Source organism: Helianthus annuus, chromosome 16 (genome assembly GCF_002127325.2).
Source record: "Helianthus annuus cultivar XRQ/B chromosome 16, HanXRQr2.0-SUNRISE, whole genome shotgun sequence".
NCBI classification, from domain to species: Eukaryota; Viridiplantae; Streptophyta; class Magnoliopsida; order Asterales; family Asteraceae; genus Helianthus; species Helianthus annuus.
This window is the reverse complement of record NC_035448.2, coordinates 140,479,761-140,493,062: the sequence shown is the minus strand read 5'-3', so window position 1 is coordinate 140,493,062 and position 13,302 is coordinate 140,479,761.

Genomic DNA, 13,302 nt, shown 5'->3' with positions numbered 1-13,302 from the left:
CGATTGTGTCAACATCTGTTATCATTGGCGAATTTCGGGACGAAATTCCTTTCAAGTTGGGGATGATTTGGCACCCGAGAAAAAAATCCACAGTCATCCTGACCTAAAACCTCGCTGTTTTGGATTACTTATCAAATTTCGGTACGAAATTTCTTTCAAGTTGGGGATGATGTGACAACCCGCACTTTCAGGTAAATACTATTTCCTTACCCTGTCTAATCCCAGCTAAACTCAAAACACCCGTCCGCGTTATTTTCTTTCACGAGTAGTGATCATGTTTTTTTTTATATATTTAATAATAATAATAATAACCATTATAATAAAATTAACAATACTTAGTATAACTTTAGAACAAGTTGTATATAATTGATAGTTAAGGGGTGTTTATGAAAGTAGGATTCAAACAATTGTATTTAATGATTAACTACCCACCCATAACCCATCGTCCTCCACATCAAACCCTAAAAGGAAAAACGTTCGGCCGATCATCGCACACCGCTATTTCTCCCTACTCTACAACGTTTGTTGACGATGGAACAACCACCCGAGGCCACCACAAACGGTAAGTGCACTTCGTAGTCTCTTATTAAAGTTTCGTGTCTCGGTTTCGATTCCACCTCGACTTCATGTCTTGCAAGAAATAGGATCATGTATGGAACTGTTGTGAGTTTTATGTGTGTCATGATATGATAGAGCATATTTGATGTGACTATATAAATATAATCATATATGTTAGTCATGCGTAAGTCTTGTTTATATGAAAAGAAATCCATGATTGTGCATGCTTAGGTGATGAGTATATACATATACATAATACTTGAATAGGGACAATCGGGCGGGTTTGTGCGATGGGGATTGAGGGGGTACGGGTACACGGATTCGGAGTGATGAAAACTATGTTATAACGAACTGTATGGTCGATCTAGAATATGCTTGATGTTAATGAATGTATGAGGGTTGTTTGTACGTAAATTGATGATGATAAATGGGTCTGGATCGATTGTTTTCATGGCTAGGTGTTACGTCTAGGGTCCACATAATGATAAATATTCATGAAAATGCTTGGGGATTCACGGTGGCTTGATCTGGCTGAATGGCGATGATGATTATATTAATCATTAGATGCTTAGTAGGGTGGACTATTATGAGTTATAAATGAGTTACGATGTACGGTTCATGATTTTTGGGTGTATTATAAGGTGTCTTTGGAATTTTGCATATTGATAATATAACTGTTAGATGATAGATTGTATGATGATGGTTAGGGTTGATGTAACCATATGGAAAGTTGCTGTTTGATTGTGTGTGTAAACGTAATGGATATGAATGTAATGATGGGCCCAATGACATCAACTACACACTACGACTTGGGCCACACACCTGATTTGTATCGCATAACATTGCTGGGCTTTGACTTTAGTTAGGCCGTTTGGGCCGTACACTTGATATGACCCACACACCGGAGCCCAATCGCACACTCAAGATGGGCCAGTAATGTTGGGCCTCACAATACACGTTGCACACTTGGATTGGGCTTCGAACTAACGTGAGTATATGTTTGCATGATAGAGGTTGAGGGTTATCAACCTATGCTTGAAACATAGTTATGTGAACGAATAGTATGGTATCCAAGACATCTGTTATATAATATTATGATGTATGCTATGGCTTTCTGGATTGTATGATCAAATGTTATGACCTGTATGATAATTCGTGTATGCTACTTGTGTAAAATGTTGTACAACTCGCTTTAAGTGGTTAAGAAACTAATTGTCTTTGGTAACTACAGTAGGGTATGGTTGACCAACTGTGAACGTAAATGAATACCAAGTCTTACCGAGCAAACCACAGGTGAGTTCACTGCACTTTTCTAAGCATGCGTCCCGGTGGTTTGGGACATCTGGTAAACATTTCTGAAGGGAAAACTGGGTAAACTGTTTAATTGGGATGTTGGTTATTGAACACAGTATGAATCATGTAAGACCCCGTACATCTACCGTGTTGCTGAAGAAGCAACGAGGTATTTAGTTGATAGCGCTATTAGGTTTGGCACCCTCACACCGGGCCGAAAGGACGGGCGTGAACTAATTACCTGGACTTCATGACCAATGCCTAGTTAGAGGCATTTGGGTTGGGCATTCTCATCGTGTACATATAAGACCCCTTACATCTATTCAAGGTTGTTTGATACCTTGACCTCATGACCAATGCCTAAATGGAGGCATTGGGGTTGGGCATTCACATCTAGTCGCCACATACGGTAATCGAGTATTAACAACATCAAAACAAAACGTTGAACTGTCTTAAACATACATCTGGTAACTAAACACGTTAACAAAACTTTGAACTCACCAGCGTCGTCTGACACACTTGTCTGCATGCTTGCAAGTCGTTAGAATTCGTGACATGGACTTGCTATCTGGGAGTGCTGGAGTGGTCATGGATCGAGGTTCTTGGATTAACATATAGTTGATACATTTGAACATTTATTATGAAACAGTTGTTAAACGATTTACTATATGCTTCCGCTACACAACTCTTTGAAATAATCTTATGACTGACATTTACTATTGGTAATTAATGACATGTTTTGTTTAAATACTATGCGTGGTTCAATGTGATTGGTGGCTCGAATCCTGGTACGTCACACATCCCGCGGGGTTCCCGCATGTGGTATTTTGGGGGTGTGACAGTTTGGTATCAGAGCCACTGGTTATAGAGAACTTGGTTTTAAAACGTTTTTATAAAACCAGACTATAACCGAACAGTTTTGACAACAAAGAATATGACCATGACACTCAGCTCCAGATTGCAAGGTTCGTCTCTCGTATACTCATTGTACTACGTAACTAGTGGACACTTACATATGATATTGCATGCTGGTGCACGTTAAACACGATAGTATGAACTTACGTATCCCTTGCATATGTTATATGACTGATAGGGTGGTATTTCCCTAAACATTCGTGACTTATGTTATGTAATGCTCTTTGTTTGCTATTCGAGTTTGGGGGAAACATTCGACATGAGTTAGGAGGAACTGAGATGAGCATGCAAATCACAATATTATTGTGGGTGCACACATAATAATAATGTGGGGTGCATGCGAGTCCCAGTGAGGCTTAACAAGTGAAGAAGAGGTTCCGCTCTGTTAATTGATGTTATGTTAGAACTCAGCAGTCTATAGGAGTCATAGTAGTGATTGTCTCCTACCTGAATATGATCTTTTCACCCCTTTCTGAATCCTTACGGATCTCGATGCTATCGAGTATCACCTGATCACACATCCGAACGCCTAGAGAATTGTGTAGAATGTTAGGTGCTAGTACGAACGTCCCTGAGTTGGATGGCTCAGCGTCAAATGATTAGACTATACTTTTCTCACTTATCTTTGTTTGCTGGAACTTAGCATGTTAACGCCTTAGATCCCGAAGTGCGATCACTTCTGCAGCACTCTCACGACATACCGTCCATTACTCAGTCAACTTGCAAGAACGATGGACAAGAGGGTAAACGTAGTACCTTACCGACTTCAGCATTTGAACGACCCTAGTTACCGGCATCGAGCAACAGCGATTTGACTCTAATCGAATCCTCAACCCCAGCCAGCGACTCTTGGGAGTTGACTTTTACGAACCAATCGGGACAAAATCGATGACGATTGACTGTAGAGCGGACTGTGTAACCGCCCGCACTATGAGTAGTGCCTTAGAACATGGCACGGAGTGTGAAAAGATGGACCTTGATGGTGAAAGGATGCGGGACACCGTTACAGGCAACAATATTAGAGGCAACAGTCGTGGCAACATCAAGGTACTCGTGATCATAGCTTACAGTATGGAAACGAAGGCGACCTCGAGAAGGATTGACAACCAAGGGAACGGCGGCAGAACTGGAAATTCTCGTGACGAAAACAACACTAGAAATGAAGCTCGTGGGAGGACATTTAGTATTGTCATAGGCTATACTGGGCATAATAGCAACACGATAGCTTGGACGGGTAGCTATTCGCTTCGTCTCTGTTCTGTTTAACCCTGATGCTTCTTGAAACCGAACCTGTTGTGGAGTCGGCTGATGCAAGTCAATTGAAGCCCTATATGTTCGCTGGGATGCAAGCTCGACCTTGGGGGAACAGGTGTTCGACATCGACCTTCCTTCCACTACCCCTGATGGTTACAATGCAGTAGTTAGCGTGGATTGGTTATTCAAAAATCGCGCACACATACCTTGTGAGGAGGAAATTTTGTGTGGAGAATCGTTCGAAAACGACAGAGTGTCGCAAAGGTTAGCGCCATATCAGCTATGAAGGCCTAGCAGTGTCTATGGAGGGATCACCCTGCTACGTTAGCAACCGTTACTGATGTTGAGGCTAAGGAAAAGAGGATCAAGGATCCATCAATTGTTCGTGATTCCTCTCAGTGCGCTACCCGAGGAGCTTTCAGATTTACTTCCACCACCGCTAGGCAGAATCTTAGTTTGATCTCACGAAAGGAGCAGCCATGATTGCTCGTGCTACATACCGTCTTGCACCAGGAGGGTTGCAAGGACTATCTACAGGAACTGTTGGACAGGAGTTTTATTAGACTTAGTTTTGTTCGCTGTACGGAGCCCTAGCTATATTCGGGAAGATAAAGCCTTTTCGTATGTGTACTGATTATCCAGAACTCAACAAGGTGACATCAAGAACTGTTTGCCTCAACCATGTATTGACGGAAGACCAAGAGGAGAATGTTCCCGAAATGGCATATCGAATGCAATACGGCCGTTGCGACTTTGTACACCATGGCCATTGAGTTAATCAACACACCAGCAGCTTTATGGACCACATGAATCGATCGTATTTATGGATGACATTCTGGGTCATTTCCAAGAGGAAGGAACATCATGGGCGGCATTTGTATCTTATTTTAGAGCTCCTGAGGGAGGAGCCACTCCGCGCGAAGTCTTGTTAAAGGTAATTTCTGGATTCGAGAGATACCTTTTTGGTCATATGATCAACGAAGTGGGAATACACGTGGAACTCGCTAAGGACCCATTTCGTTAGATATTGTTCGGCACCAAAGATCCCTTCGAGGATGCAGCAATTTCTTGGTCACACTAGACTCTATCGCAGATTCACCACATGATTTTCGAAGGTCACGCAACTTAAATCTCTTTAGCACAGTAGGGTGTTGTGTTCGTGAAAGACAAAACAGGAGGACGTCTTTTCAGCTTTCGAATCCCAGCTCTGCAATGTTTACACACCGACGCAACACGAGAAAGTGATGACTTACGTAATGGACTTACAGGAAGAACTGCACGAGTCACGACCTGAGGTGGAAGCCGTAGTCTTTGGATTTAAATGGGAGGCATTACTTGGACGGTACCAAATATACCACTTAGACCGATCACAAGGGCCTCCTGTGTACCCTTGTTTCAAAAGAGCTAAACACGTGATGGTAACGTTGGGTGGAACTTTTGAATGAATACGACCGCGAAACTTGGACGTGCACGAGCTTTGCAGCCCGCTATCGACTCTAACTTACCTGATCAGACTTGCCTTGCTCAAACTGAAGAACCGAAGGAAGAGAGTTCTCAAGATTAACCCATGCGGGGCATAGGGAAGCAACTTTTTGTAGGTCGGACGATATTTGCTACTTCATGGAACGAATATGGACCTCCCTATACAACAACCTTTGGGAACTGGTACAGGCAAAGCACTCGGGTTTCGATATCCCATTCATTTAAGTCTTGATAGGATTAATTAAAACCTGAAGACCATGTACGAATGACCGGGCCTGAAGGCCCACATAGCAACGCATGAGATCGATGTTTGACTTATGGGAAAGTCAATGTGGGATATTGGCAACCAGAAACACCCATTTGGAACTAAGAACAGAATTGCCATGGAATCTGTCACTAGTCTGCCTACAACTCGAAACAGAAACGATATCACCTGAGTGATCGTTGATTGTCTCACGATACCAACACACTTTCTTGCAATCAAGTAAACTGACGTGTCTTCACAGTTCTGAATGTTCCTCTGAGAGAGGCGGCTTCTAGGCACGAGGTGCCAACTCCTGTTACCTCTGAATTTGATATATGCATGATTTATGTCAGGCAATACGCAACACCCTTGGCTCACGTCTAGACATGAGCATTACTTAGGACAAACGGTCAGAGTACATGAACCATCCTGACACTCGAAGACATGCTGCGAGCATGTGTGTGATTGACTTAGTGGAATTATGAAGGACACATATCTTTGGCTGAGCTCTACCGTAGATGTTACCATTCTAGTATTCAGACAGCTCTGTTTGAGGCATTGCATGGACAGTAACGTTAATCTCCTTGTTGAATTGAGGCGGGTGACAACCAAATCACAGGTCCGGAACTTGTACTCGAAACTCTTGGGAAGATTCCTTGGATCGGAAATCGTTTGGCGGCAACGCGTGACTGTCAGGGAAGCTGATAAACTTGGGAAACGCTGGAAGATCGTTGTAGGCAATCGTATCGTGTTGAAAGTCTCCCCTTGAGAGGGTGTGGGAGGCTTGGAAAGCGTGGCGAGCTTAACTGATGTCTGATGAAGCACGTGCGACACCTTTACTGGAGAAATTGATCGAACACGTGGACCTGGAAGTCAAGGTTCGATTAACATAGTCGTACCGCGATTTTGAGAGTTCGTTAGAACTCAAGATGTAGACCGGAGTTCACGTAGGAACGCAATGGTCGGAGTAAACTCTAGGATCCGAAGTTATCTAAACGATTGTGTCAACATCTGTTATCATTGGCGAATTTCGGGACGAAATTCCTTTCAAGTTGGGGATGATGTGGCACCCGAGAAAAAAATCCACAGTCATCCTGACCTAAAACCTCGCTGTTTTGGATTACTTATCAAATTTCGGGACGAAATTTCTTTCAAGTTGGGGATGATGTGACAACCCGCACTTTCAGGTAAATACTATTTCCTTACCCTGTCTAATCCCAGCTAAACTCAAAACACCCGTCCGCGTTATTTTCTTTCACGAGTAGTGATCATGTTTTTTTTATATATTTAATAATAATAATAATAACCATTATAATAAAATTAACAATACTTAGTATAACTTTAGAACAAGTTGTATATAATTGATAGTTAAGGGGTGTTTATGAAAGTAGGATTCAAACAATTGTATTTAATGATTAACTACCCACCCATAACCCATCGTCCTCCACATCAAACCCTAAAAGGAAAAACGTTCGGCCGATCATCGCACACCGCTATTTCTCCCTACTCTACAACGTTTGTTGACGATGGAACAACCACCCGAGGCCACCACAAACGGTAAGTGCACTTCGTAGTCTCTTATTAAAGTTTCGTGTCTCGGTTTCGATTCCACCTCGACTTCATGTCTTGCAAGAAATAGGATCATGTATGGAACTGTTGTGAGTTTTATGTGTGTCATGATATGATAGAGCATATTTGATGTGACTATATAAATATAATCATATATGTTAGTCATGCGTAAGTCTTGTTTATATGAAAAGAAATCCATGATTGTGCATGCTTAGGTGATGAGTATATACATATACATAATACTTGAATAGGGACAATCGGGCGGGTTTGTGCGATGGGGATTGAGGGGGTACGGGTACACGGATTCGGAGTGATGAAAACTATGTTATAACGAACTGTATGGTCGATCTAGAATATGCTTGATGTTAATGAATGTATGAGGGTTGTTTGTACGTAAATTGATGATGATAAATGGGTCTGGATCGATTGTTTTCATGGCTAGGTGTTACGTCTAGGGTCCACATAATGATAAATATTCATGAAAATGCTTGGGGATTCACGGTGGCTTGATCTGGCTGAATGGCGATGATGATTATATTAATCATTAGATGCTTAGTAGGGTGGACTATTATGAGTTATAAATGAGTTACGATGTACGGTTCATGATTTTTGGGTGTATTATAAGGTGTCTTTGGAATTTTGCATATTGATAATATAACTGTTAGATGATAGATTGTATGATGATGGTTAGGGTTGATGTAACCATATGGAAAGTTGCTGTTTGATTGTGTGTGTAAACGTAATGGATATGAATGTGATGATGGGCCCAATGACATCAACTACACACTACGACTTGGGCCACACACCTGATTTGTATCGCACAACATTGCTGGGCTTTGACTTTAGTTAGGCCGTTTGGGCCGTACACTTGATATGACCCACACACCGGAGCCCAATCGCACACTCAAGATGGGCCAGTAATGTTGGGCCTCACAATACACGTTGCACACTTGGATTGGGCTTCGAACTAACGTGAGTATATGTTTGCATGATAGAGGTTGAGGGTTATCAACCTATGCTTGAAACATAGTTATGTGCACGAATAGTATGGTATCCAAGACATCTGTTATATAATATTATGATGTATGCTATGGCTTTCTGGATTGTATGATCAAATGTTATGACCTGTATGATAATTCATGTATGCTACTTGTGTAAAATGTTGTACAACTCGCTTTAAGTGGTTAAGAAACTAATTGTCTTTGGTAACCACAGTAGGGTATGGTTGACCAACTGTGAACGTAAATGAATACCAAGTCTTACCGAGCAAACCACAGGTGAGTTCACTGCACTTTTCTAAGCATGCGTCCTGGTGGTTTGGGACATCTGGTAAACATTTCTGAAGGGAAAACTGGGTAAACTGTTTAATTGGGATGTTGGTTATTGAACACAGTATGAATCATGTAAGACCCCGTACATCTACCGTGTTGCTGAAGAAGCAACGAGGTATTTAGTTGATAGCGCTATTAGGTTTGGCACCCTCACACCGGGCCGAAAGGACGGGCGTGAACTAATTACCTGGACTTCATGACCAATGCCTAGTTAGAGGCATTGGGGTTGGGCATTCTCATCGTGTACATATAAGACCCCTTACATCTATTCAAGGTTGTTTGATACCTTGACCTCATGACCAATGCCTAAATGGAGGCATTGGGGTTGGGCATTCACATCTAGTCGCCACATACGGTAATCGAGTAATAACAACATCAAAACAAAACGTTGAACTGTCTTAAACATACATCTGGTAACTAAACACGTTAACAAAACTTTGAACTCACCAGCGTCGTCTGACACACTTGTCTGCATGCTTGCAGGTCGTTAGAATTCGTGACATGGACTTGCTATCAGGGAGTGCTGGAGTGGTCATGGATCGAGGTTCTTGGATTAACATATAGTTGATACATTGCTTTTGAACATTTATTATGAAACAGTTGTTAAACGATTTACTATATGCTTCCGCTACACAACTCTTTGAAATAATCTTATGACTGACATTTACTATTGGTAATTAATGACATGTTTTGTTTAAATACTATGCGTGGTTCAATGTGATTGGTGGCTCGAATCCTGGTACGTCACACATCCCGCGGGGTTCCCGCATGTGGTATTTTGGGGGTGTGACATTTGGACTATTTTGACCCCTGATTTTCTTAATGTGCTTTAACAAGGTTGATTTGGTCCTTTTGAGGATTCTCAACTTGTTTTCAACACATAAGATTTCATGACTAAAGTTTTATTTCCCTCTTTTTATGTTAGCAAAACACTAATGTTTATATGAACATAGGTTTTGTTAATCTGAGGTTCATACTTTAGCATCAAACATGATGAAATCATCACAAATTTCATAACAACAGTTGAAATCAATTTTGAAGAAAAATAATCATACCATAGTTACCAGATATGTTTTCAAATCTGAAAACTATCGGTGATTTGTGCATGACATCACTTGTTGTTTGAAATTTGTGTGTCTTATGACATCTTGGTTGTTTTACAGAGCTTTAGAATAGTCATTTTGAACATGATTACTCGTTACTCTGTTTTTCAACAAAATACAATCAACCTTAGTATCAATGAACTTTGAGCTGAACTGTTATGTCAAATTGATTGTTAGATCGAATTTGACTGTCCGGGCTCTGATACCAATTGTTAGGATCGGAGGCTCTCATGATTGTGCTTGTTTGTATAAATTTGACAAATCAATGGATATAAATTCAGATTAAGTGCAGCGGAAATGAAAATAAACTTTGTAAACACAATCAAAGAGAAAATAGTTTTGATAAACACATGCTCTTCATTGAGTCGAATGATTGAAATACAAATCAAAAGATTACAATGCATGCTTACAAACTAAATTCCCCCTCAGCCTGATGCTCCAAGGTTGATTGCACAAGATGAAAGGATTAGACATGAGGAGAAGAACCCACTCAGTCAATCAAATGTAACAGTACAGGGTACTGTTACATTTATAGGCAAACCAAACCACTGAGGCATCTCAGCTGACGTCACCATGAAAGAGACATCTAACAAACTCTATCTACTGTTCTATAACTACTGACCATACAGACATTGATTACATTCTAATCACTGATGTATTAAACACTGATTCTTCATTCCTCTGATGTAGTCAACCACTGTTGTTTCAGCATCAGTGCTTTCCTCAAAGGGTGATCAGACCTTGAATGGCAGTGCTTTACTTCTTCAGCAGTGCTTGGATTCCGTCAGTAGATTGAGCTTCAGCCTTTAAACTTCATCAGTGCTTTGGCTTAACAGTAATTTACAAGATCAGCAGTTGTTGATAAGGGCAGTACTTGGAGCATATCAGATGTTGGAGTTACTGTCAAGGGCAAAACTTAATGTAAACAGCTGCTTATGACTAATCCACTGTAGTGATCCGGTTTTGGCTTTCATTATTTGTTCCTCTGATAGGGTTCAATCCCAACATATCCCCATTCATGTTTTAGCTACAAAAATACTAATTTGCTCTTTCCCATATTTTTAGCTTGATGAAGAGTGGTTTATTGCTGAAACTGAAAATGAAATTCCCTTAAAAGTAAATTCGACATTGTGTGTAAAGCAAATTTTAATTTAGTTTTTAGGAATTGATTTGGTGTTAAGATTCTTACATGGATGTGTTAGTTTATAGATGGACCGATATGTTGTTCATGTTTTTTTTTTTTGTCTAGATTTACTTTTAGATGTGTTAGTTGCCATAAACGATGATATTTTTAAGTGCACCAAGTAGTCTTAGATTTCAAAGCCGTAAGTACTAAACGAAATAGTTTTGGCATCAATATTAGTAGTTAACTGTATGGCCTAATTTTTTTTCGAACCACAGTTTCTCTGGTCTTAAAGAAGATAGGAGAATTAAAAGCTTTAGACATTGTGACATTGATACAATTTTTTTGCTCGTAAGTTTGGCCGAAGGGGTAGAGATCCAATTTGGACTCGTCCTATAAAGATGCTCCAAAAGAACTTTCTGTAATAATTATGTTTGATGTTTAGTCACTTTGACTATGAAGTTTTTATGTTTGGTAACTTTTACTATGAAGTTTTTGACATGTTTCTCTAATGTCTTCGACAACGATGTGTGGTCTTTTTTGCGTTGCTTAGAAAGAGTTAAGCAGTGACCTTCTGGTGGTTAGTTACCTAAACAAGGATTAGGTGAGACCAGAAACAACTAATATCAGTAAAGGTATAGAATATAACTAATTCTTAGTTATGTAAACATATGGAATATTGGAATTAAATTTGATGCTATATTATATTACTAATGTCATATCTCTAAACATCTACTTCCAGTGTATCATTTACCTAAAAGATAGTGTAAAGATTCCCTTCAAACATGTATAATACGACAATTACTTGCTAATGGGGGTGGTGAGGGCTGCTTTACTCCTAGGTGGCCAATTAAGTGTCGTACTACAGTTTGTGTATTGTTCTTTATGTAAGCAACATGACATGAACATACAAACACTATATGAAAAGGAACTTATATGTTGTAATTTGTTGCAGAATGATGTAGATTATTGGTGCCTATCAGATGTGAATCAAACGACAAATGTTGGTTACAAGGAATTTTTTAGAGACTTATGATTACTTTATATTTCTTTTACTTGTAATTTATATTTTTTGGATTTTGATTGTTGAATGAAAATGAAGTTTCAATCTTTGTTGTTTTTTTTATAATTTTTTTATTACTTATCAAACTAAATTGTTCAACCCGTGTATCATACGGGTAGCTAACCTAGTAATCTATAAATTTGTGTGTATTTTTTTTTGTAAATGATTCGATAATGTAAGGCATATGCATATGCATATATACTAGCTAATATGTTTTCTCATGAAACGTTGCACCTGTTTATTAGAATAGTTTCCATTACAATCATAACATTTAACGAAAATTGACACATCTTTACTCAATGATATTGGGTCATGCGTAACAAAATGAAGTTTTATTATATTTCAACCAAAAATATTTGATGATTTAGCTTTTGAAGAGTGATCATCAACATTTGTACTCGAGTGTTCGAGTGTTGATGGTCAATATGGATTATTAACATGTAGGCCATCCTTTGTTTCATCAGCTTAGAGAGTGATACATACCCACATGATTATATAACGATGCCATAACTAGGTTTTGTCATGACCTGGTTGCGGGCCGGTCTTATAGTTGTAACGATGGTTAATATCAAAAAAATGAAAACGGAAGTTATGTTGCATGGGAATCTAATCGACGACCTACAACATCATCCAGTTCCAATTTCAAGATGAAATTCTTTCCAACCTAGTTACCACCATTACTAAACCTATAGCCACTTTCTCATCCTCCCACGCCTTCACCCTACAACACCTCACAATCTACGTCAACACGAACACACTCACCCAACCCGACACCATTACCGACATTGTCCAATGCAATGCCACCATCAAAACCAAACCCATCACCTGAATTGTTTGCACTAACACTGGTCTCGACACCGTCAAAAAACCATCCCCACCATTGTGCAAGAACTTGGTTGCCACAACAGTGAGGATAACTTTCAAGGTGGGTATGTTATGTTGAAGATTATTATTATAAATGCAAACACACTTGTTGTCACATTCTGTGATCAAGGATGGCAAGGTTACTTCAAATTTATTATTTTGTAATGAAATTGAGGGCTTGCATGGACTACTGAGTCCCTACACTTTCTTAAGTATTTTAGATAAACAATTGAAAATTTTCACTCAACTTACAAGTACATTTTTGCTTCTGAAACTAAGGGGGAGGATTATGAGTTAGCTAAACTCTGCAAGTGGTAAGATTATTTGTTACATGTTTTTACAATAAGTCCAAGTAATAAGTCATCCAAGTAATAAGTCATCACCCCAACCTTTTCCACCAACAAAAGAACCCATAATATCCATGATTCAGCTTAGAGTAAGGGGTATCTCAGTGTTAAAAATCAAGTATAAGTTCTTCTCTATAGTTCTTGGAATCTAACCCA